The 24,078-nt window shown below is 46.2% G+C and overlaps 10 non-coding genes and 1 pseudogene across 10 annotated transcripts; all 11 read right to left on the bottom strand.

The window, feature by feature from the left end:
• Positions 1-1,161: 1,161 nt before the first annotated feature.
• On the bottom strand, positions 1,162-1,352 carry LOC130328538 (U2 spliceosomal RNA). The gene has a single exon (XR_008872491.1). It is a non-coding gene; the product is annotated as a U2 spliceosomal RNA (small nuclear RNA).
• Positions 1,353-3,426: 2,074 nt separating this feature from the next.
• On the bottom strand, positions 3,427-3,617 carry LOC130328537 (U2 spliceosomal RNA). Its single transcript, XR_008872490.1, has one exon. It is a non-coding gene; the product is annotated as a U2 spliceosomal RNA (small nuclear RNA).
• A 2,091-nt stretch (positions 3,618-5,708) lies between these two features.
• LOC130328536 (U2 spliceosomal RNA) lies at positions 5,709-5,899 on the bottom strand. The gene has a single exon (XR_008872489.1). It is a non-coding gene; the product is annotated as a U2 spliceosomal RNA (small nuclear RNA).
• A 2,091-nt stretch (positions 5,900-7,990) lies between these two features.
• LOC130328539 (U2 spliceosomal RNA) lies at positions 7,991-8,182 on the bottom strand. The gene has a single exon (XR_008872492.1). It is a non-coding gene; the product is annotated as a U2 spliceosomal RNA (small nuclear RNA).
• A 2,093-nt stretch (positions 8,183-10,275) lies between these two features.
• Positions 10,276-10,466, bottom strand: LOC130328546 (U2 spliceosomal RNA). Its single transcript, XR_008872497.1, has one exon. It is a non-coding gene; the product is annotated as a U2 spliceosomal RNA (small nuclear RNA).
• A 2,092-nt stretch (positions 10,467-12,558) lies between these two features.
• Positions 12,559-12,749, bottom strand: LOC130328545 (U2 spliceosomal RNA). Its single transcript, XR_008872496.1, has one exon. It is a non-coding gene; the product is annotated as a U2 spliceosomal RNA (small nuclear RNA).
• Positions 12,750-14,842: 2,093 nt separating this feature from the next.
• LOC130328543 (U2 spliceosomal RNA) lies at positions 14,843-15,033 on the bottom strand. Its single transcript, XR_008872495.1, has one exon. It is a non-coding gene; the product is annotated as a U2 spliceosomal RNA (small nuclear RNA).
• A 2,089-nt stretch (positions 15,034-17,122) lies between these two features.
• On the bottom strand, positions 17,123-17,306 carry LOC130328540 (U2 spliceosomal RNA). The gene has a single exon (XR_008872493.1). It is a non-coding gene; the product is annotated as a U2 spliceosomal RNA (small nuclear RNA).
• Positions 17,307-17,999: 693 nt separating this feature from the next.
• LOC130328541 (U2 spliceosomal RNA) lies at positions 18,000-18,159 on the bottom strand (annotated as a pseudogene).
• A 2,091-nt stretch (positions 18,160-20,250) lies between these two features.
• On the bottom strand, positions 20,251-20,441 carry LOC130328542 (U2 spliceosomal RNA). The gene has a single exon (XR_008872494.1). It is a non-coding gene; the product is annotated as a U2 spliceosomal RNA (small nuclear RNA).
• A 2,085-nt stretch (positions 20,442-22,526) lies between these two features.
• On the bottom strand, positions 22,527-22,717 carry LOC130328535 (U2 spliceosomal RNA). The gene has a single exon (XR_008872488.1). It is a non-coding gene; the product is annotated as a U2 spliceosomal RNA (small nuclear RNA).
• Positions 22,718-24,078: the final 1,361 nt, after the last annotated feature.

Here is a 24,078-nt window from a genome sequence, read left to right as displayed (position 1 = left end):
AATCACTTTTAAACCCATTTCCACCTTTTTTTCCCTTCTCTTCCTCTTACTTTTTTTTCACGTTTTTTTACGTTTTTCTCCTTTTCGCCTCTTTTCTGGCCGTATTATTCTTCTTTTTCTTCTTTTTTTTCGTCTAATGCATACCCCATCAGTGCAGCAATGCTTATTCAATACCGCCAGCAGATGGAGACACTGGGGATAATTTTCTAAGGATTTATACTGATTTTTTCCTGTCTGAATTTGTCGCACAGAAAGTTGCAGGCCAAATATGTGTGACATTTCTGCGACTTTAGCTTCTAGAGCATTTTTACAACATTATACATAGGTGCTGAATACATAAAAAAGCGACTGTTCAGCGACAGACAAGTCGCATCGGCTGAAGTAGGCCAGAATGTCAGTCCATGTTGGAGCAGGTTTAGATACAGTCTAAAGTATAGATCTCAAAGTCTGTGCACAGAATTTAGCAAGGGCCTCGCACCTTCTGATGCATCAGGTAGGTGCACAATAGCATAGCCTAACCCTCTGTACTTTGGTCTATATTGATGCGGGACATAGACAGCCAGCTGATGACCAATCCATTAGTGCAATGGATGGCTGGAAGCATTTGTCTTTGCCTTTGCAATACCACAGAAGCAATGCATGGTCAATGTACAGCAATGACACACCTGTGTGAACAGCCAGAGACCCCCCCCCCCCCATGTTATGTTACATAGTTACATAGTTAGTACGGTCGAAAAAAGACATATGTCCATCAAGTTCAACCAGGGAATTAAGGGGTAGGGGTGTGGCGCGATATTGGGGAAGGGATGAGATTTTATATTTCTTCATAAGCATTAATCTTATTTTGTCAATTAGGAACATTCAGCACCCACCCGCTATCAAGGCAGCTGCCTATCATGTCATGCCCTACCTGCACAGGTGTGCTGGCTACTCAAATGATCCAATTAAGGAGGCCATTTAGTCAGCAGCAGCAGAATCCTGTGCCTGGACGCTCCAACAGCGGCCAGACACAAGCAGAAGCAGAAGCAGCAGAAGCAGCAGCAGCACCACCTTTGTTTTTTGGCTGCAGCAGCAGCAGCAAGGCCCACAGGGCTGGCTAGCTGGCTAGCCAGCAAGCAGGTAGCAATGAAAGTAGGAATCTTTCTTTTTAACCCTGTAAGGGGGTGGTGCACTGTACCCGAAGATACTGCCATATCGGGTCAATGCATAGGGCGACGGAAGCAAGCTTCGAAATCGGCCCCCGTTCTCAAAAATCCATTTAATATATGGTCCCCAGATAGGGGACGTATCAGATATTAAACTGATAAGAACAGATACTACACTTGATCTTAGCCAAAAGGCCGAGAAGCGATAACCGTGAAAGGGGCGGGCCCAACAAGGTGCCCTTCATGGGCACTATCACTGCTTGCTGTCAGGGAGGCTGCCAGACAATTTTCCATGCACACTCTGGGCTGGGGGGCAGTCAACCACCAGTACACACAGCAGAACCCTAAACCCATACCATTATTGCTAAGCAGCAAGACAGGGGCCCATTGCACTCCCACGGGGCCTTTTTAAATGCAATCCATAACCCGGATTTGCCAGGAACCCTTCTTACTCCTCCTACTTGCATGTGACACTGGGCTTAGGATCTGCATAGGAAACACACACACAAGCACACACCTACCTTTGTTGCCTGCAGATGCCTCCTTGGCTGTCCCCAAACGGTATCAACCAACACCCACGGGAAGCTGTAAGCATAGAGGACATGCCTGCACCCCATTGGACTTACCTGTGTGGGTTAAACCCGGGTTATTTGACAACCTATGGCGGTGATGGTTCTGCTCAGGCAGAGCAGTGCTGATGCTCCTCATAAAGCTGTCGCTGCTGTGAAGGTTCTAGGTGACATCACAAATCCCTATGGTTACATACACAACAAAGCTGGGTTGTTGTTGTTTACACTCTGCAAGGCCTGTGGAAGTGAGTGACATCATAGCACTGTAGTTCTGAGGGTTCTAGATGGATGCAACAATCTCCTGTTGCTTCTATGAAGGCCATAATAGACGACATCACCAAACAGCTCCATAGTCACATACACAGCAAAGAAGAGATGTTGTTTACACCTAGTGATGTCAGTGGTATTGAGTGACATCACAGCACAGTGCTAAGGCTCCTGGGCCTGGACACAGCAGCGGCTGCAATATCTCAACGAGAATACGTTTATATATATGTGTGTGTGTGCGCGTATATATATATATATATATATATATATATTTCTCCGCCGAAATCAACTTTAAACCATTTCACCTTTTTTTTCCCTTCTCTTCCTCTTACTTTTTTTCAAGTTTTTTTACGTTTTTCTCCTTTTCGCCTCTTTCTGGGCGTATTATTCTTCTTTTTCTTCTTTTTTTTCGTCTAATGCATACCCCATCAGTGCCAGCAATGCTTATTCAATACCGCCAGCAGATGGAGACACTGGGGGATAATTTTCTAAGGATTTATACTGATTTTTTCCTGTCTGATTTGTCGCACAGAAAGTTGCAGGCCAAATATGTGTGACATTTCTGCGACTTAGCTTCTAGAGCATTTTTACAACATTATACATAGGTGCTGAATACATAAAAAGCGACTGTTCAGCGACAGACAAGTCGCATCGGCTGAAAGTAGGCAGAATGTCAGTCCATGTTGGAGCCGGTTTAGATACAGTCTAAAGTATAGATCTCAAAGTCTGTGCACAGAATTTAGCAAGGGCCTCGCACCTTCTGATGCATCAGGTAGGTGCACAATAGCATAGCCTAACCCTCTGTACTTTGGTCTATATTGATGCGGGACATAGACAGCCAGCTGATGACCAATCCATTAGTGCAATGGATGGCTGGAAGCATTTGTCTTTGCCTTTGCAATACCACAGAAGCAATGCATGGTCAATGTACAGCAATGACACACCTGTGTGAACAGCCAGGAGACCCCCCCCCCCCCCCCCCCCCATGTTATGTTACATAGTTACATAGTTAGTACGGTCGAAAAAAGACATATGTCCATCAAGTTCAACCAGGGAATTAAGGGGTAGGGTGTGGCGCGATATTGGGGAAGGGATGAGATTTTATATTTCTTCATAAGCATTAATCTTATTTTGTCAATAGGAACATTCAGCACCCACCCGCTATCAAGGCAGCTGCCTATCATGTCATGCCCTACCTGCACAGGTGTGCTGGCTACTCAAATGATCCAATTAAGGAGGCCATTTAGTCAGCAGCAGCAGAAGTCCTGTGACTGGGACGCTCCAACAGCGGCCAGACACAAGCAGAAGCAGAAGCAGCAGAAGCAGCAGCAGCACCACCTTTTGTTTTTTGGCTGCAGCAGCAGCAAGCCCACAGGGCTGCTAGCTGGCTAGCCAGCAAGCAGGTAGCAATGAAAGTAGGAATCTTTCTTTTTAACCCTGTAAGGGGGTGGTGCACTGTACCCGAAGATACTGCCATATCGGGTCAATGCATAGGGCGACGGAAGCAAGCTTCGAAATCGGCCCCCGTTCTCAAAAATCCATTTAATATATGGTCCCCAGATAGGGGACGTATCAGATATTAAACTGATAAGAACAGATACTACACTTGATCTTAGCCAAAAGGCCGAGAAGCGATAACCGTGAAAGGGGCGGGCCCAACAAGGTGCCCTTCATGGGCACTATCACTGCTTGCTGTCAGGGAGGCTGCCAGACAATTTTCCATGCACACTCTGGGCTGGGGGGCAGTCAACCACCAGTACACACAGCAGAACCTAAACCCATACCATTATTGCTAAGCAGCAAGACAGGGGCCCATTGCACTCTCACGGGGCCTTTTTAAATGCAATCCATAACCCGGATTTGCCAGGAACCCTTCTTACTCCTCCTACTTGCATGTGACACTGGGCTTAGGATCTGCATAGGAAACACACACACAAGCACACACCTACCTTTGTTGCCTGCAGATGCCTCCTTGGCTGTCCCCAAACGGTATCAAACCAACACCCACGGGAAGCTGTAAGCATAGAGGACATGCCTGCACCCCATTGGACTTACCTGTGTGGGTTAAATCCGGGTTATTTGACAACCTATGGCGGTGATGGTTCTGCTCAGGCAGAGCAGTGCTGATGCTCCTCATAAAGCTGTCGCTGCTGTGAAGGTTCTAGGTGACATCACAAATCCCTATGGTTACATACACAACAAAGCTTGGTTGTTGTTGTTTACACTCTGCAAGGCCTGTGGAAGTGAGTGACATCATAGCACTGTAGTTCTGAGGGTTCTAGATGGATGCAACAATCTCCTGTTGCTTCTATGAAGGCCATAATAGACGACATCACCAAACAGCTCCATAGTCACATACACAGCAAAGGAGAGATGTTGTTTACACCTAGTGATGTCAGTGGTATTGAGTGACATCACAGCACAGTGCTAAGGCTCCTGGGCCTGGACACAGCAGCGGCTGCAATATCTCAACGGAGAATACGTTTATATATATGTGTGTGTGTGCGCGTATATATATATATATATATATATATATATATATATATATATATATTTCTCCGCCGAAATCACTTTTAAACCCATTTCCACCTTTTTTTCCCTTCTCTTCCTCTTACTTTTTTTTCACGTTTTTTTACGTTTTTCTCCTTTTCGCCTCTTTTCTGGGCGTATTATTCTTCTTTTTCTTCTTTTTTTTCGTCTAATGCATACCCCATCAGTGCAGCAATGCTTATTCAATACCGCCAGCAGATGGAGACACTGGGGGATAATTTTCTAAGGATTATACTGATTTTTCCTGTCTGAATTTGTCGCACAGAAAGTTGCAGGCCAAATATGTGTGACATTTCTGCGACTTTAGCTTCTAGAGCATTTTTACAACATTATACATAGGTGCTGAATACATAAAAAGCGACTGTTCAGCGACAGACAAGTCGCATCGGCTGAAAGTAGGCCAGAATGTCAGTCCATGTTGGAGCAGGTTTAGATACAGTCTAAAGTATAGATCTCAAAGTCTGTGCACAGAATTTAGCAAGGGCCTCGCACCTTCTGATGCATCAGGTAGGTGCACAATAGCATAGCCTAACCCTCTGTACTTTGGTCTATATTGATGCGGGACATAGACAGCCAGCTGATGACCAATCCATTAGTGCAATGGATGGCTGGAAGCATTTGTCTTTGCCTTTGCAATACCACAGAAGCAATGCATGGTCAATGTACAGCAATGACACACCTGTGTGAACAGCCAGGAGACACCCCCCCCCCCATGTTATGTTACATAGTTACATAGTTAGTACGGTCGAAAAAAGACATATGTCCATCAAGTTCAACCAGGGAATTAAGGGGTAGGGGTGTGGCGCGATATTGGGGAAGGGATGAGATTTTATATTTCTTCATAAGCATTAATCTTATTTTGTCAATTAGGAACATTCAGCACCCACCCGCTATCAAGGCAGCTGCCTATCATGTCATGCCCTACCTGCACAGGTGTGCTGGCTACTCAAATGATCCAATTAAGGAGGCCATTTAGTCAGCAGCAGCAGAAGTCCTGTGCCTGGACGCTCCAACAGCGGCCAGACACAAGCAGAAGCAGAAGCAGCAGAAGCAGCAGCAGCAGCACCACCTTTTGTTTTTTGGCTGCAGCAGCAGCAAGGCCCACAGGGCTGGCTAGCTGGCTAGCCAGCAAGCAGGTAGCAATGAAAGTAGGAATCTTCTTTTTAACCCTGTAAGGGGGTGGTGCACTGTACCCGAAGATACTGCCATATCGGGTCAATGCATAGGGCGACGGAAGCAAGCTTCGAAATCGGCCCCCGTTCTCAAAAATCCATTTAATATATGGTCCCCAGATAGGGGACGTATCAGATATTAAACTGATAAGAACAGATACTACACTTGATCTTAGCCAAAAGGCCGAGAAGCGATAAACCGTGAAAGGGGCGGGCCCAACAAGGTGCCCTTCATGGGCACTATCACTGCTTGCTGTCAGGGAGGCTGCCAGACAATTTTCCATGCACACTCTGGGCTGGGGGGCAGTCAACACCAGTACACACAGCAGAACCTAAACCCATACCATTATTGCTAAGCAGCAAGACAGGGGCCCATTGCACTCCCACGGGGCCTTTTTAAATGCAATCCATACCCGGATTTGCCAGGAACCCTTCTTACTCCTCCTACTTGCATGTGACACTGGGCTTAGGATCTGCATAGGAAACACACACACAAGCACACACCTACCTTTGTTGCCTGCAGATGCCTCCTTGGCTGTCCCCAAACGGTATCAAACCAACACCCACGGGAAGCTGTAAGCATAGAGGACATGCCTGCACCCCATTGGACTTACCTGTGTGGGTTAAACCCGGGTTATTTGACAACCTATGGCGGTGATGGTTCTGCTCAGGCAGAGCAGTGCTGATGCTCCTCATAAAGCTGTCGCTGCTGTGAAGGTTCTAGGTGACATCACAAATCCCTATGGTTACATACACAACAAAGCTGGGTTGTTGTTGTTTACACTCTGCAAGGCCTGTGGAAGTGAGTGACATCATAGCACTGTAGTTCTGAGGGTTCTAGATGGATGCAACAATCTCCTGTTGCTTCTATGAAGGCCATAATAGACGACATCACCAAACAGCTCCATAGTCACATACACAGCAAAGGAGAGATGTTGTTTACCACCTAGTGATGTCAGTGGTATTGAGTGACATCACAGCACAGTGCTAAGGCCTCCTGGGCCTGACACAGCAGCGGCTGCAATATCTCAACGGAGAATACGTTTATATATATGTGTGTGTGTGCGCGTATATATATATATATATATATATATATTATATATATATATATATTTCTCCGCCGAAATCACTTTTAAACCCATTTCCACCTTTTTTCCCCTTCTCTTCCTCTTACTTTTTTTTCACGTTTTTTTACGTTTTTCTCCTTTTCGCCTCTTTTCTGGGCGTATTATTCTTCTTTTTCTTCTTTTTTTTCGTCTAATGCATACCCCATCAGTGCAGCAATGCTTATTCAATACCGCCAGCAGATGGAGACACTGGGGGATAATTTTCTAAGGATTTATACTGATTTTTCCTGTCTGAATTTGTCGCACAGAAAGTTGCAGGCCCAAATATGTGTGACATTTCTGCGACTTTAGCTTCTAGAGCATTTTTACAACATTATACATAGGTGCTGAATACATAAAAAGCGACTGTTCAGCGACAGACAAGTCGCATCGGCTGAAAGTAGGCCAGAATGTCAGTCCATGTTGGAGCAGGTTTAGATACAGTCTAAAGTATAGATCTCAAAGTCTGTGCACAGAATTTAGCAAGGGCCTCGCACCTTCTGATGCATCAGGTAGGTGCACAATAGCATAGCCTAACCCTCTGTACTTTGGTCTATATTGATGCGGGACATAGACAGCCAGCTGATGACCAATCCATTAGTGCAATGGATGGCTGGAAGCATTTGTCTTTGCCTTTGCAATACCACAGAAGCAATGCATGGTCAATGTACAGCAATGACACACCTGTGTGAACAGCCAGGAGACCCCCCCCCCCCCCCATGTTATGTTACATAGTTACATAGTTAGTACGGTCGAAAAAAGACATATGTCCATCAAGTTCAACCAGGGAATTAAGGGGTAGGGGTGTGGCGCGATATTGGGGAAGGGATGAGATTTTATATTTCTTCATAAGCATTAATCTTATTTGTCAATTAGGAACATTCAGCACCCACCCGCTATCAAGGCAGCTGCCTATCATGTCATGCCCTACCTGCAAAGGTGTGCTGGCTACTCAAATGATCCAATTAAGGAGGCCATTTAGTCAGCAGCAGCAGAAGTCCTGTGCCTGGACGCTCCAACAGCGGCCAGACACAAGCAGAAGCAGAAGCAGCAGAAGCAGCAGCAGCACCACCTTTTGTTTTTTGGCTGCAGCAGCAGCAAGGCCCACAGGGCTGGCTAGCTGGCTAGCCAGCAAGCAGGTAGCAATGAAAGTAGGAATCTTTCTTTTTAACCCTGTAAGGGGGTGGTGCACTGTACCCGAAGATACTGCCATATCGGGTCAATGCATAGGGCGACGGAAGCAAGCTTCGAAATCGGCCCCCGTTCTCAAAAATCCATTTAATATATGGTCCCCAGATAGGGGACGTATCAGATATTAAACTGATAAGAAACAGATACTACACATGATCTTAGCCAAAAGGCCGAGAAGCGATAACCGTGAAAGGGGCGGGCCCAACAAGGTGCCCTTCATGGGCACTATCACTGCTTGCTGTCAGGGAGGCTGCCAGACAATTTTCCATGCACACTCTGGGCTGGGGGGCAGTCAACCACCAGTACACACAGCAGAACCTAAACCCATACCATTATTGCTAAGCAGCAAGACAGGGGCCCATTGCACTCCCACGGGGCCTTTTTAAATGCAATCCATAACCCGGATTTGCCAGGAACCCTTCTTACTCCTCCTACTTGCATGTGACACTGGGCTTAGGATCTGCATAGGAAACACACACACAAGCACACACCTACCTTTGTTGCCTGCAGATGCCTCCTTGGCTGTCCCCAAACGGTATCAAACCAACACCCACGGGAAGCTGTAAGCATAGAGGACATGCCTGCACCCCATTGGACTTACCTGTGTGGGTTAAACCCGGGTTATTTGACAACCTATGGCGGTGATGGTTCTGCTCAGGCAGAGCAGTGCTGATGCTCCTCATAAAGCTGTCGCTGCTGTGAAGGTTCTAGGTGACATCACAAATCCCTATGGTTACATACACAACAAAGCTGGGTTGTTGTTGTTTACACTCTGCAAGGCCTGTGGAAGTGAGTGACATCATAGCACTGTAGTTCTGAGGGTTCTAGATGGATGCAAACAATCTCCTGTTGCTTCTATGAAGGCCATAATAGACGACATCACCAACAGCTCCATAGTCCACATACACAGCAAAGGAGAGATGTTGTTTACACCTAGTGATGTCAGTGGTATTGAGTGACATCACAGCACAGTGCTAAGGCTCCTGGGCCTGGACACAGCAGCGGCTGCAATATCTCAACGGAGAATCTGTTTATATATATGTGTGTGTGTGCGCGTATATATATATATATATATATATATATATATATATATATATTTCTCCGCCGAAATCACTTTTAAACCCATTTCCACCTTTTTTTCCCTTCTCTTCCTCTTACTTTTTTTTCACGTTTTTTTACGTTTTTCTCCTTTTCGCCTCTTTTCTGGGCGTATTATTCTTCTTTTTCTTCTTTTTTTTCGTCTAATGCATACCCCATCAGTGCAGCAATGCTTATTCAATACCGCCAGCAGATGGAGACACTGGGGATAATTTTCTAGGATTTATACTGATTTTTCCTGTCTGAATTTGTCGCACAGAAAGTTGCAGGCCAAATATGTGTGACATTTCTGCGACTTTAGCTTCTAGAGCATTTTTACAACATTATACATAGGTGCTGAATACATAAAAAGCGACTGTTCAGCGACAGACAAGTCGCATCGGCTGAAAGTAGGCCAGAATGTCAGTCCATGTTGGAGCAGGTTTAGATACAGTCTAAAGTATAGATCTCAAAGTCTGTGCACAGAATTTAGCAAGGGCCTCGCACCTTCTGATGCATCAGGTAGGTGCACAATAGCATAGCCTAACCCTCTGTACTTTGGTCTATATTGATGCGGGACATAGACAGCCAGCTGATGACCAATCCATTAGTGCAATGGATGGCTGGAAGCATTTGTCTTTGCCTTTGCAATACCACAGAAGCAATGCATGGTCAATGTACAGCAATGACACACCTGTGTGAACAGCCAGGAGACACCCCCCCCCCCCCCCCCATGTTATGTTACATAGTTACATAGTTAGTACGGTCGAAAAAGACATATGTCCATCAAGTTCAACCAGGGAATTAAGGGGTAGGGGTGTGGCGCGATATTGGGGAAGGGATGAGATTTTATATTTCTTCATAAGCATTAATCTTATTTTGTCAATTAGGAACATTCAGCACCCACCCGCTATCAAGGCAGCTGCCTATCATGTCATGCCCTACCTGCACAGGTGTGCTGGCTACTCAAATGATCCAATTAAGGAGGCCATTTAGTCAGCAGCAGCAGAAGTCCTGTGCCTGGACGCTCCAACAGCGGCCAGACACAAGCAGAAGCAGAAGCAGCAGAAGCAGCAGCAGCAGCACCACCTTTTGTTTTTTGGCTGCAGCAGCAGCAAGGCCCACAGGGCTGGCTAGCTGGCTAGCCAGCAAGCAGGTAGCAATGAAAGTAGGAATCTTTCTTTTTAACCCTGTAAGGGGGTGGTGCACTGTACCCGAAGATACTGCCATATCGGGTCAATGCATAGGGCGACGGAAGCAAGCTTCGAAATCGGCCCCCGTTCTCAAAAATCCATTTAATATATGGTCCCCAGATAGGGGACGTATCAGATATTAAACTGATAAGAACAGATACTACACTTGATCTTAGCCAAAAGGCCGAGAAGCGATAACCGTGAAAGGGGCGGGCCCAACAAGGTGCCCTTCATGGGCACTATCACTGCTTGCTGTCAGGGAGGCTGCCAGACAATTTTCCATGCACACTCTGGGCTGGGGGGCAGTCAACCACCAGTACACACAGCAGAACCTAAACCCATACCATTATTGCTAAGCAGCAAGACAGGGGCCCATTGCACTCCCACGGGCCTTTTTAAATGCAATCCATAACCCGGATTTGCCAGGAACCCTTCTTACTCCTCCTACTTGCATGTGACACTGGGCTTAGGATCTGCATAGGAAACACACACACAAGCACACACCTACCTTTGTTGCCTGCAGATGCCTCCTTGGCTGTCCCCAAACGGTATCAAACCAACACCCACGGGAAGCTGTAAGCATAGAGGACATGCCTGCACCCCCATTGGACTTACCTGTGTGGGTTAAACCCGGGTTATTTGACAACCTATGGCGGTGATGGTTCTGCTCAGGCAGAGCAGTGCTGATGCTCCTCATAAAGCTGTCGCTGCTGTGAAGGTTCTAGGTGACATCACAAATCCCTATGGTTACATACACAACAAAGCTGGGTTGTTGTTGTTTACACTCTGCAAGGCCTGTGGAAGTGAGTGACATCATAGCACTGTAGTTCTGAGGGTTCTAGATGGATGCAACAATCTCCTGTTGCTTCTATGAAGGCCATAATAGACGACATCACCAAACAGCTCCATAGTCACATACACAGCAAAGGAGAGATGTTGTTTACACCTAGTGATGTCAGTGGTATTGAGTGACATCACAGCACAGTGCTAAGGCTCCTGGGCCTGGACACAGCAGCGGCTGCAATATCTCAACGGAGAATACGTTTATATATATGTGTGTGTGTGCGCGTATATATATATATATATATATATATATATATATATATATATATTTCTCCGCCGAAATCACTTTTAAACCCATTTCCACCTTTTTTCCCCTTCTCTTCCTCTTACTTTTTTTTCACGTTTTTTTACGTTTTTCTCCTTTTCGCCTCTTTTCTGGGCGTATTATTCTTCTTTTTCTTCTTTTTTTCGTCTAATGCATACCCCATCAGTGCAGCAATGCTTATTCAATACCGCCAGCAGATGGAGACACTGGGGGATAATTTTCTAAGGATTTATACTGATTTTTCCCTGTCTGAATTTGTCGCACAGAAAAGTTGCAGGCCAAATATGTGTGACATTTCTGCGACTTTAGCTTCTAGAGCATTTTTACAACATTATACATAGGTGCTGAATACATAAAAAGCGACTGTTCAGCGACAGACAAGTCGCATCGGCTGAAAGTAGGCCAGAATGTCAGTCCATGTTGGAGCAGGTTTAGATACAGTCTAAAGTATAGATCTCAAAGTCTGTGCACAGAATTTAGCAAGGGCCTCGCACCTTCTGATGCATCAGGTAGGTGCACAATAGCATAGCCTAACCCTCTGTACTTTGGTCTATATTGATGCGGGACATAGACAGCCAGCTGATGACCAATCCATTAGTGCAATGGATGGCTGGAAGCATTTGTCTTTGCCTTTGCAATACCACAGAAGCAATGCATGGTCAATGTACAGCAATGACACACCTGTGTGAACAGCCAGGAGACCCCCCCCCCCCCCCCCATGTTATGTTACATAGTTACATAGTTAGTACGGTCGAAAAAAGACATATGTCCATCAAGTTCAACCAGGGAATTAAGGGTAGGGGTGTGGCGCGATATTGGGGAAGGGATGAGATTTTATATTTCTTCATAAGCATTAATCTTATTTTGTCAATTAGGAACATTCAGCACCCACACCGCTATCAAGGCAGCTGCCTATCATGTCATGCCCTACCTGCAAAGGTGTGCTGGCTACTCAAATGATCCAATTAAGGAGGCCATTAGTCAGCAGCAGCAGAAGTCCTGTGCCTGGACGCTCCAACAGCGGCCAGACACAAGCAGAAGCAGAAGCAGCAGAAGCAGCAGCAGCACCACCTTTTGTTTTTTGGCTGCAGCAGCAGCAAGGCCCACAGGGCTGGCTAGCTGGCTAGCCAGCAAGCAGGTAGCAATGAAAGTAGGAATCTTTCTTTTTAACCCTGTAAGGGGGTGGTGCACTGTACCCGAAGATACTGCCATATCGGGTCAATGCATAGGGCGACGGAAGCAAGCTTCGAAATCGGCCCCCGTTCTCAAAAATCCATTTAATATATGGTCCCCAGATAGGGGACGTATCAGATATTAAACTGATAAGAACAGATACTACACTTGATCTTAGCCAAAAGGCCGAGAAGCGATAACCGTGAAAGGGGCGGGCCCAACAAGGTGCCCTTCATGGGCACTATCACTGCTTGCTGTCAGGGAGGCTGCCAGATAATTTTCCATGCACACTCTGGGCTGGGGGGCAGTCAACCACCAGTACACACAGCAGAACCTAAACCCATACCATTATTGCTAAGCAGCAAGACAGGGGCCCATTGCACTCCCACGGGGCCTTTTTAAATGCAATCCATAACCCGGATTTGCCAGGAACCCTTCTTACTCCTCCTACTTGCATGTGACACTGGGCTTAGGATCTGCATAGGAAACACACACACAAGCACACACCTACCTTTGTTGCCTGCAGATGCCTCCTTGGCTGTCCCCAAACGGTATCAAACCAACACCCACGGGAAGCTGTAAGCATAGAGGACATGCCTGCACCCCATTGGACTTACCTGTGTGGGTTAAACCCGGGTTATTTGACAACCTATGGCGGTGATGGTTCTGCTCAGGCAGAGCAGTGCTGATGCTCCTCATAAAGCTGTCGCTGCTGTGAAGGTTCTAGGTGACATCACAAATCCCTATGGTTACATACACAACAAAGCTGGGTTGTTGTTGTTTACACTCTGCAAGGCCTGTGGAAGTGAGTGACATCATAGCACTGTAGTTCTGAGGGTTCTAGATGGATGCAACAATCTCCTGTTGCTTCTATGAAGGCCATAATAGACGACATCACCAAACAGCTCCATAGTCACATACACAGCAAAGGAGAGATGTTGTTTACACCTAGTGATGTCAGTGGTATTGAGTGACATCACAGCACAGTGCTAAGGCTCCTGGGCCTGGACACAGCAGCGGCTGCAATATCTCAACGGAGAATACGTTTATATATGTGTGTGTGTGTGCGCGTATATATATATATATATATATATATATATATATATATATATTCTCCGCCGAAATCACTTTTAAACCCATTTCCACCTTTTTTTCCCTTCTCTTCCTCTTACTTTTTTTTCACGTTTTTTTACGTTTTTCTCCTTTTCGCCTCTTTTCTGGGCGTATTATTCTTCTTTTTCTTCTTTTTTTTCGTCTAATGCATACCCCATCAGTGCAGCAATGCTTATTCAATACCGCCAGCAGATGGAGACACTGGGGGATAATTTTCTAAGGATTTATACTGATTTTTCCTGTCTGAATTTGTCGCACAGAAAGTTGCAGGCCAAATATGTGTGACATTTCTGCGACTTTAGCTTCTAGAGCATTTTTACAACATTATACATAGGTGCTGAATACATAAAAAGCGACTGTTCAGCGACAGACAAGTCGCATCGGCTGAAAGTAGGCCAGAATGTCAGTCCATGTTGGAGCAGGTTTAGATACAGTCTAAAGTATAGATCTCAAAGTCTGTGCACAGAATTTAGCAAGGGCCTCGCACCTTCTGATGCATCAGGTAGGTGCACAATAGCATAGCCTAACCCTCTGTACTTTGGTCTATATTGATGCGGGACATAGACAGCCAGCTGATGACCAATCCATTAGTGCAATGGATGGCTGGAAGCATTTGTCTTTGCCTTTGCAATACCACAGAAGCAATGCATGGTCAATGTACAGCAATGACACACCTGTGTGAACAGCCAGGAGACACCCCCCCCCCCCCATGTTATGTTACATAGTTACATAGTTAGTACGGTCGAAAAAAGACATATGTCCATCAAGTTCAACCAGGGAATTAAGGGGTAGGGGTGTGGCGCGATATTGGGGAAGGGATGAGATTTTATATTTCTTCATAAACATTAATCTTATTTTGTCAATTAGGAACATTCAGCACCCACCCGCTATCAAGGCAGCTGCCTATCATGTCATGCCCTACCTGCACAGGTGTGCTGGCTACTCAAATGATCCAATTAAGGAGGCCATTTAGTCAGCAGCAGCAGAAGTCCTGTGCCTGGACGCTCCAACAGCGGCCAGACACAAGCAGAAGCAGAAGCAGCAGAAGCAGCAGCAGCAGCAGCACCACCTTTTGTTTTTTGGCTGCAGCAGCAGCAAGGCCCACAGGGCTGGCTAGCTGGCTAGCCAGCAAGCAGGTAGCAATGAAAGTAGGAATCTTTCTTTTTAACCCTGTAAGGGGGTGGTGCACTGTACCCGAAGATACTGCCATATCGGGTCAATGCATAGGGCGACGGAAGCAAGCTTCGAAATCGGCCCCCGTTCTCAAAAATCCATTTAATATATGGTCCCCAGATAGGGGACGTATCAGATATTAAACTGATAAGAACAGATACTACACTTGATCTTAGCCAAAAGGCCGAGAAGCGATAACCGTGAAAGGGGCGGGCCCAACAAGGTGCCCTTCATGGGCACTATCACTGCTTGCTGTCAGGGAGGCTGCCAGACAATTTTCCATGCACACTCTGGGCTGGGGGGCAGTCAACCACCAGTACACACAGCAGAACCTAAACCCATACCATTATTGCTAAGCAGCAAGACAGGGGCCCATTGCACTCCCACGGGGCCTTTTTAAATGCAATCCATAACCCGGATTTGCCAGGAACCCTTCTTACTCCTCCTACTTGCATGTGACACTGGGCTTAGGATCTGCATAGGAAACACACACACAAGCACACACCTACCTTTGTTGCCTGCAGATGCCTCCTTGGCTGTCCCCAAACGGTATCAAACCAACACCCACGGGAAGCTGTAAGCATAGAGGACATGCCTGCACCCCATTGGACTTACCTGTGTGGGTTAAACCCGGGTTATTTGACAACCTATGGCGGTGATGGTTCTGCTCAGGCAGAGCAGTGCTGATGCTCCTCATAAAGCTGTTGCTGCTGTGAAGGTTCTAGGTGACATCACAAATCCCTATGGTTACATACACAACAAAGCTGGGTTGTTGTTGTTTACACTCTGCAAGGCCTGTGGAAGTGAGTGACATCATAGCACTGTAGTTCTGAGGGTTCTAGATGGATGCAACAATCTCCTGTTGCTTCTATGAAGGCCATAATAGACGACATCACCAAACAGCTCCATAGTCACATACACAGCAAAGGAGAGATGTTGTTTACACCTAGTGATGTCAGTGGTATTGAGTGACATCACAGCACAGTGCTAAGGCTCCTGGGCCTGGACACAGCAGCGGCTGCAATATCTCAACGGAGAATACGTTTATATATATGTGTGTGTGTGCGCGTATATATATATATATATATATATATATATATATATATATATTTCTCCGCCGAAATCACTTTTAAACCCATTTCCACCTTTTTTTCCCTTCTCTTCCTCTTACTTTTTTTTCACGTTTTTTTACGTTTTTCTCCTTTTCGCCTCTTTTCTGGGCGTATTATTCTTCTTTTTCTTCTTTTTTTTCGTCTAATGCATACCCCATCAGTGCAGCAATGCTTATTCAATACCGCCAGCAGATGGAGACACTGGGGGATAATTTTCTAAGGATTTATACTGATTTTTCCTGTCTGAATTTGTCGCACAGAAAGTTGCAGGCCAAATATGTGTGACATTTCTGCGACTTTAGCTTCTAGAGCATTTTTACAACATTATACATAGGTGCTGAATACATAAAAAGCGACTGTTCAGCGACAGACAAGTCGCATCGGCTGAAAGTAGGCCAGAATGTCAGTCCATGTTGGAGCAGGTTTAGATACAGTCTAAAGTATAGATCTCAAAGTCTGTGCACAGAATTTAGCAAGGGCCTCGCACCTTCTGATGCATCAGGTAGGTGCACAATAGCATAGCCTAACCCTCTGTACTTTGGTCTATATTGATGCGGGACATAGACAGCCAGCTGATGACCAATCCATTAGTGCAATGGATGGCTGGAAGCATTTGTCTTTGCCTTTGCAATACCACAGAAGCAATGCATGGTCAATGTACAGCAATGACACACCTGTGTGAACAGCCAGGAGACCCCCCCCCCCCCCCCATGTTATGTTACATAGTTACATAGTTAGTACGGTCGAAAAAAGACATATGTCCATCAAGTTCAACCAGGGAATTAAGGGGTAGGGGTGTGGCGCGATATTGGGGAAGGGATGAGATTTTATATTTCTTCATAAGCATTAATCTTATTTTGTCAATTAGGAACATTCAGCACCCACCCGCTATCAAGGCAGCTGCCTATCATGTCATGCCCTACCTGCACAGGTGTGCTGGATACTCAAATGATCCAATTAAGGAGGCCATTTAGTCAGCAGCAGCAGAAGTCCTGTGCCTGGACGCTCCAACAGCGGCCAGACACAAGCAGAAGCAGAAGCAGCAGAAGCAGCAGCAGCACCACCTTTTGTTTTTTGGCTGCAGCAGCAGCAAGGCCCACAGGGCTGGCTAGCTGGCTAGCCAGCAAGCAGGTAGCAATGAAAGTAGGAATCTTTCTTTTTAACCCTGTAAGGGGGTGGTGCACTGTACCCGAAGATACTGCCATATCGGGTCAATGCATAGGGCGACGGAAGCAAGCTTCGAAATCGGCCCCCGTTCTCAAAAATCCATTTAATATATGGTCCCCAGATAGGGGACGTATCAGATATTAAACTGATAAGAACAGATTTTTTTTTTTTTTTTTTATCTAAAGCCGAGGAACGTGCTTTCGATTCACCCAAAGTGCAAGAAAAAGTGCAAACGTGTTACACTAAAAAAACGTGCACAAAGGATGCGGTCTATCGCAAGCCCTTCTCCGATAGGAGAGAGGCCCCCCAACAAACCTTACCCTTCGCCTCCGGACCAAAAGGTACCTGCGAGGTTCCAGGTTCGATGTCCCTTTTCGCCGAAGCTACTAGGGGACCACAAATGCTCCCGGCATCCCCCTTGGCGTTGGCCAAGGTATCTGCCCGCAGAGCCGATTACGGTAGGTACCCTGCCAAAGCAGGAGTACCCGGGGTGTTTGCAGGGAGGTGCGGAACCTAATGGCCACACACACCTCCCCTAGACCGCCAGGAGGGACACCCAGAAGGGCTACCGCATCCTGACAAATCCTGTGAACACACAACACGCAAAAGGTGACACAGTGAGACAAAAAGGAAATAAATAAGTGAATGTGTGCAGATATACTGCCCGGACATCCGGCCGGATCTATAAAAATTTCTCTGATCCTAGCCAGAAGGCCGGGAATCAAGAGGTGAGTGCCACAAGGTGAAGAGATTATGGTGCCCGTGCTTCAACTCAGTGAGCCTATTCTCCCAGTGAGTTTCGGCACCTCGGGGTCACCACTCCCCGAGGCACAAAAGTACCTCGGCTCTAGACCCTCTCAGCCTCATGGCGAGACCCGGAGGGAACAGGTCACATCGGGGCAGCCGTCGAGCTGATTCCTCAGAACCAGCCCCGGAAAGCCCTGGTACACCTGCATCCTCCATGCAGCACCCATCCCCACCAGCATGAAAACTGATAAGAACAGATACTACACTTGATCTTAGCCAAAAGGCCGAGAAGCGATAACCGTGAAAGGGGCGGGCCCAACAAGGTGCCCTTCATGGGCACTATCACTGCTTGCTGTCAGGGAGGCTGCCAGACAATTTTCCATGCACACTCTGGGCTGGGGGGCAGTCAACCACCAGTACACACAGCAGAACCTAAACCCATACCATTATTGCTAAGCAGCAAGACAGGGGCCCATTGCACTCCCACGGGGCCTTTTTAAATGCAATCCATAACCCGGATTTGCCAGGAACCCTTCTTACTCCTCCTACTTGCATGTGACACTGGGCTTAGGATCTGCATAGGAAACACACACACAAGCACACACCTACCTTTGTTGCCTGCAGATGCCTCCTTGGCTGTCCCCAAACGGTATCAAACCAACACCCACGGGAAGCTGTAAGCATAGAGGACATGCCTGCACCCCATTGGACTTACCTGTGTGGGTTAAACCCGGGTTATTTGACAACCTATGGCGGTGATGGTTCTGCTCAGGCAGAGCAGTGCTGATGCTCCTCATAAAGCTGTCGCTGCTGTGAAGGTTCTAGGTGACATCACAAATCCCTATGGTTACATACACAACAAAGCTGGGTTGTTGTTGTTTACACTCTGCAAGGCCTGTGGAAGTGAGTGACATCATAGCACTGTAGTTCTGAGGGTTCTAGATGGATGCAACAATCTCCTGTTGCTTCTATGAAGGCCATAATAGACGACATCACCAAACAGCTCCATAGTCACATACACAGCAAAGGAGAGATGTTGTTTACACCTAGTGATGTCAGTGGTATTGAGTGACATCACAGCACAGTGCTAAGGCTCCTGGGCCTGGACACAGCAGCGGCTGCAATATCTCAACGGAGAATACGTTTATATATATGTGTGTGTGTGCGCGTATATATATATATATATATATATATATATATATATATATATATACATTTCTCCGCCGAAATCACTTTTAAACCCATTTCCACCTTTTTTTCCCTTCTCTTCCTCTTACTTTTTTTTCACGTTTTTTTACGTTTTTCTCCTTTTCGCCTCTTTTCTGGGCGTATTATTCTTCTTTTTCTTCTTTTTTTTCGTCTAATGCATACCCCATCAGTGCAGCAATGCTTATTCAATACCGCCAGCAGATGGAGACACTGGGGGATAATTTTCTAAGGATTTATACTGATTTTTCCTGTCTGAATTTGTCGCACAGAAAGTTGCAGGCCAAATATGTGTGACATTTCTGCGACTTTAGCTTCTAGAGCATTTTTACAACATTATACATAGGTGCTGAATACATAAAAAGCGACTGTTCAGCGACAGACAAGTCGCATCGGCTGAAAGTAGGCCAGAATGTCAGTCCATGTTGGAGCAGGTTTAGATACAGTCTAAAGTATAGATCTCAAAGTCTGTGCACAGAATTTAGCAAGGGCCTCGCACCTTCTGATGCATCAGGTAGGTGCACAATAGCATAGCCTAACCTTCTGTACTTTGGTCTATATTGATGCGGGACATAGACAGCCAGCTGATGACCAATCCATTAGTGCAATGGATGGCTGGAAGCATTTGTCTTTGCCTTTGCAATACCACAGAAGCAATGCATGGTCAATGTACAGCAATGACACACCTGTGTGAACAGCCAGGAGACCCCCCCCCCCCATGTTATGTTACATAGTTACATAGTTAGTACGGTCGAAAAAAGACATATGTCCATCAAGTTCAACCAGGGAATTAAGGGGTAGGGGTGTGGCGCGATATTGGGGAAGGGATGAGATTTTATATTTCTTCATAAGCATTAATCTTATTTTGTCAATTAGGAACATTCAGCACCCACCCGCTATCAAGGCAGCTGCCTATCATGTCATGCCCTACCTGCACAGGTGTGCTGGCTACTCAAATGATCCAATTAAGGAGGCCATTTAGTCAGCAGCAGCAGAAGTCCTGTGCCTGGACGCTCCAACAGCGGCCAGACACAAGCAGAAGCAGAAGCAGCAGAAGCAGCAGCAGCACCACCTTTTGTTTTTTGGCTGCAGCAGCAGCAAGGCCCACAGGGCTGGCTAGCTGGCTAGCCAGCAAGCAGGTAGCAATGAAAGTAGGAATCTTTCTTTTTAACCCTGTAAGGGGGTGGTGCACTGTACCCGAAGATACTGCCATATCGGGTCAATGCATAGGGCGACGGAAGCAAGCTTCGAAATCGGCCCCCGTTCTCAAAAATCCATTTAATATATGGTCCCCAGATAGGGGACGTATCAGATATTAAACTGATAAGAACAGATACTACACTTGATCTTAGCCAAAAGGCCGAGAAGCGATAACCGTGAAAGGGGCGGGCCCAACAAGGTGCCCTTCATGGGCACTATCACTGCTTGCTGTCAGGGAGGCTGCCAGACAATTTTCCATGCACACTCTGGGCTGGGGGGCAGTCAACCACCAGTACACACAGCAGAACCTAAACCCATACCATTATTGCTAAGCAGCAAGACAGGGGCCCATTGCACTCCCACGGGGCCTTTTTAAATGCAATCCATAACCCGGATTTGCCAGGAACCCTTCTTACTCCTCCTACTTGCATGTGACACTGGGCTTAGGATCTGCATAGGAAACACACACACAAGCACACACCTACCTTTGTTGCCTGCAGATGCCTCCTTGGCTGTCCCCAAACGGTATCAAACCAACACCCACGGGAAGCTGTAAGCATAGAGGACATGCCTGCACCCCATTGGACTTACCTGTGTGGGTTAAACCCGGGTTATTTGACAACCTATGGCGGTGATGGTTCTGCTCAGGCAGAGCAGTGCTGATGCTCCTCATAAAGCTGTCGCTGCTGTGAAGGTTCTAGGTGACATCACAAATCCCTATGGTTACATACACAACAAAGCTGGGTTGTTGTTGTTTACACTCTGCAAGGCCTGTGGAAGTGAGTGACATCATAGCACTGTAGTTCTGAGGGTTCTAGATGGATGCAACAATCTCCTGTTGCTTCTATGAAGGCCATAATAGACGACATCACCAAACAGCTCCATAGTCACATACACAGCAAAGGAGAGATGTTGTTTACACCTAGTGATGTCAGTGGTATTGAGTGACATCACAGCACAGTGCTAAGGCTCCTGGGCCTGGACACAGCAGCGGCTGCAATATCTCAACGGAGAATACGTTTATATATATGTGTGTGTGTGCGCGTATATATATATATATATATATATATATATATATATATATATTTCTCCGCCGAAATCACTTTTAAACCCATTTCCACCTTTTTTTCCCTTCTCTTCCTCTTACTTTTTTTTCACGTTTTTTTACGTTTTTCTCCTTTTCGCCTCTTTTCTGGGCGTATTATTCTTCTTTTTCTTCTTTTTTTTCGTCTAATGCATACCCCATCAGTGCAGCAATGCTTATTCAATACCGCCAGCAGATGGAGACACTGGGGGATAATTTTCTAAGGATTTATACTGATTTTTCCTGTCTGAATTTGTCGCACAGAAAGTTGCAGGCCAAATATGTGTGACATTTCTGCGACTTTAGCTTCTAGAGCATTTTTACAACATTATACATAGGTGCTGAATACATAAAAAGCGACTGTTCAGCGACAGACAAGTCGCATCGGCTGAAAGTAGGCCAGAATGTCAGTCCATGTTGGAGCAGGTTTAGATACAGTCTAAAGTATAGATCTCAAAGTCTGTGCACAGAATTTAGCAAGGGCCTCGCACCTTCTGATGCATCAGGTAGGTGCACAATAGCATAGCCTAACCCTCTGTACTTTGGTCTATATTGATGCGGGACATAGACAGCCAGCTGATGACCAATCCATTAGTGCAATGGATGGCTGGAAGCATTTGTCTTTGCCTTTGCAATACCACAGAAGCAATGCATGGTCAATGTACAGCAATGACACACCTGTGTGAACAGCCAGGAGACCCCCCCCCCCCATGTTATGTTACATAGTTACATAGTTAGTACGGTCGAAAAAAGACATATGTCCATCAAGTTCAACCAGGGAATTAAGGGGTAGGGGTGTGGCGCGATATTGGGGAAGGGATGAGATTTTATATTTCTTCATAAGCATTAATCTTATTTTGTCAATTAGGAACATTCAGCACCCACCCGCTATCAAGGCAGCTGCCTATCATGTCATGCCCTACCTGCACAGGTGTGCTGGCTACTCAAATGATCCAATTAAGGAGGCCATTTAGTCAGCAGCAGCAGAAGTCCTGTGCCTGGACGCTCCAACAGCGGCCAGACACAAGCAGAAGCAGAAGCAGCAGAAGCAGCAGCAGCACCACCTTTTGTTTTTTGGCTGCAGCAGCAGCAAGGCTCACAGGGCTGGCTAGCTGGCTAGCCAGCAAGCAGGTAGCAATGAAAGTAGGAATCTTTCTTTTTAACCCTGTAAGGGGGTGGTGCACTGTACCCGAAGATACTGCCATATCGGGTCAATGCATAGGGCGACGGAAGCAAGCTTCGAAATCGGCCCCCGTTCTCAAAAATCCATTTAATATATGGTCCCCAGATAGGGGACGTATCAGATATTAAACTGATAAGAACAGATACTACACTTGATCTTAGCCAAAAGGCCGAGAAGCGATAACCGTGAAAGGGGCGGGCCCAACAAGGTGCCCTTCATGGGCACTATCACTGCTTGCTGTCAGGGAGGCTGCCAGACAATTTTCCATGCACACTCTGGGCTGGGGGGCAGTCAACCACCAGTACACACAGCAGAACCTAAACCCATACCATTATTGCTAAGCAGCAAGACAGGGGCCCATTGCACTCCCACGGGGCCTTTTTAAATGCAATCCATAACCCGGATTTGTCAGGAACCCTTCTTACTCCTCCTACTTGCATGTGACACTGGGCTTAGGATCTGCATAGGAAACACACACACAAGCACACACCTACCTTTGTTGCCTGCAGATGCCTCCTTGGCTGTCCCCAAACGGTATCAAACCAACACCCACGGGAAGCTGTAAGCATAGAGGACATGCCTGCACCCCATTGGACTTACCTGTGTGGGTTAAACCCGGGTTATTTGACAACCTATGGCGGTGATGGTTCTGCTCAGGCAGAGCAGTGCTGATGCTCCTCATAAAGCTGTCGCTGCTGTGAAGGTTCTAGGTGACATCACAAATCCCTATGGTTACATACACAACAAAGCTGGGTTGTTGTTGTTTACACTCTGCAAGGCCTGTGGAAGTGAGTGACATCATAGCACTGTAGTTCTGAGGGTTCTAGATGGATGCAACAATCTCCTGTTGCTTCTATGAAGGCCATAATAGACGACATCACCAAACAGCTCCATAGTCACATACACAGCAAAGGAGAGATGTTGTTTACACCTAGTGATGTCAGTGGTATTGAGTGACATCACAGCACAGTGCTAAGGCTCCTGGGCCTGGACACAGCAGCGGCTGCAATATCTCAACGGAGAATACGTTTATATATATGTGTGTGTGTGCGCGTATATATATATATATATATATATATATATATATATATATATTTCTCCGCCGAAATCACTTTTAAACCCATTTCCACCTTTTTTTCCCTTCTCTTCCTCTTACTTTTTTTTCACGTTTTTTTACGTTTTTCTCCTTTTCGCCTCTTTTCTGGGCGTATTATTCTTCTTTTTCTTCTTTTTTTTCGTCTAATGCATACCCCATCAGTGCAGCAATGCTTATTCAATACCGCCAGCAGATGGAGACACTGGGGGATAATTTTCTAAGGATTTATACTGATTTTTCCTGTCTGAATTTGTCGCACAGAAAGTTGCAGGCCAAATATGTGTGACATTTCTGCGACTTTAGCTTCTAGAGCATTTTTACAACATTATACATAGGTGCTGAATACATAAAAAGCGACTGTTCAGCGACAGACAAGTCGCATCGGCTGAAAGTAGGCCAGAATGTCAGTCCATGTTGGAGCAGGTTTAGATACAGTCTAAAGTATA

The sequence above is a fragment of the Hyla sarda genome, unplaced genomic scaffold (assembly GCF_029499605.1).
Source record: "Hyla sarda isolate aHylSar1 unplaced genomic scaffold, aHylSar1.hap1 scaffold_3092, whole genome shotgun sequence".
Taxonomy (NCBI): domain Eukaryota; kingdom Metazoa; phylum Chordata; class Amphibia; order Anura; family Hylidae; genus Hyla; species Hyla sarda.
Note: the sequence above shows the minus strand (reverse complement) of the source record. Positions and strands in the feature narration are given on the sequence as shown.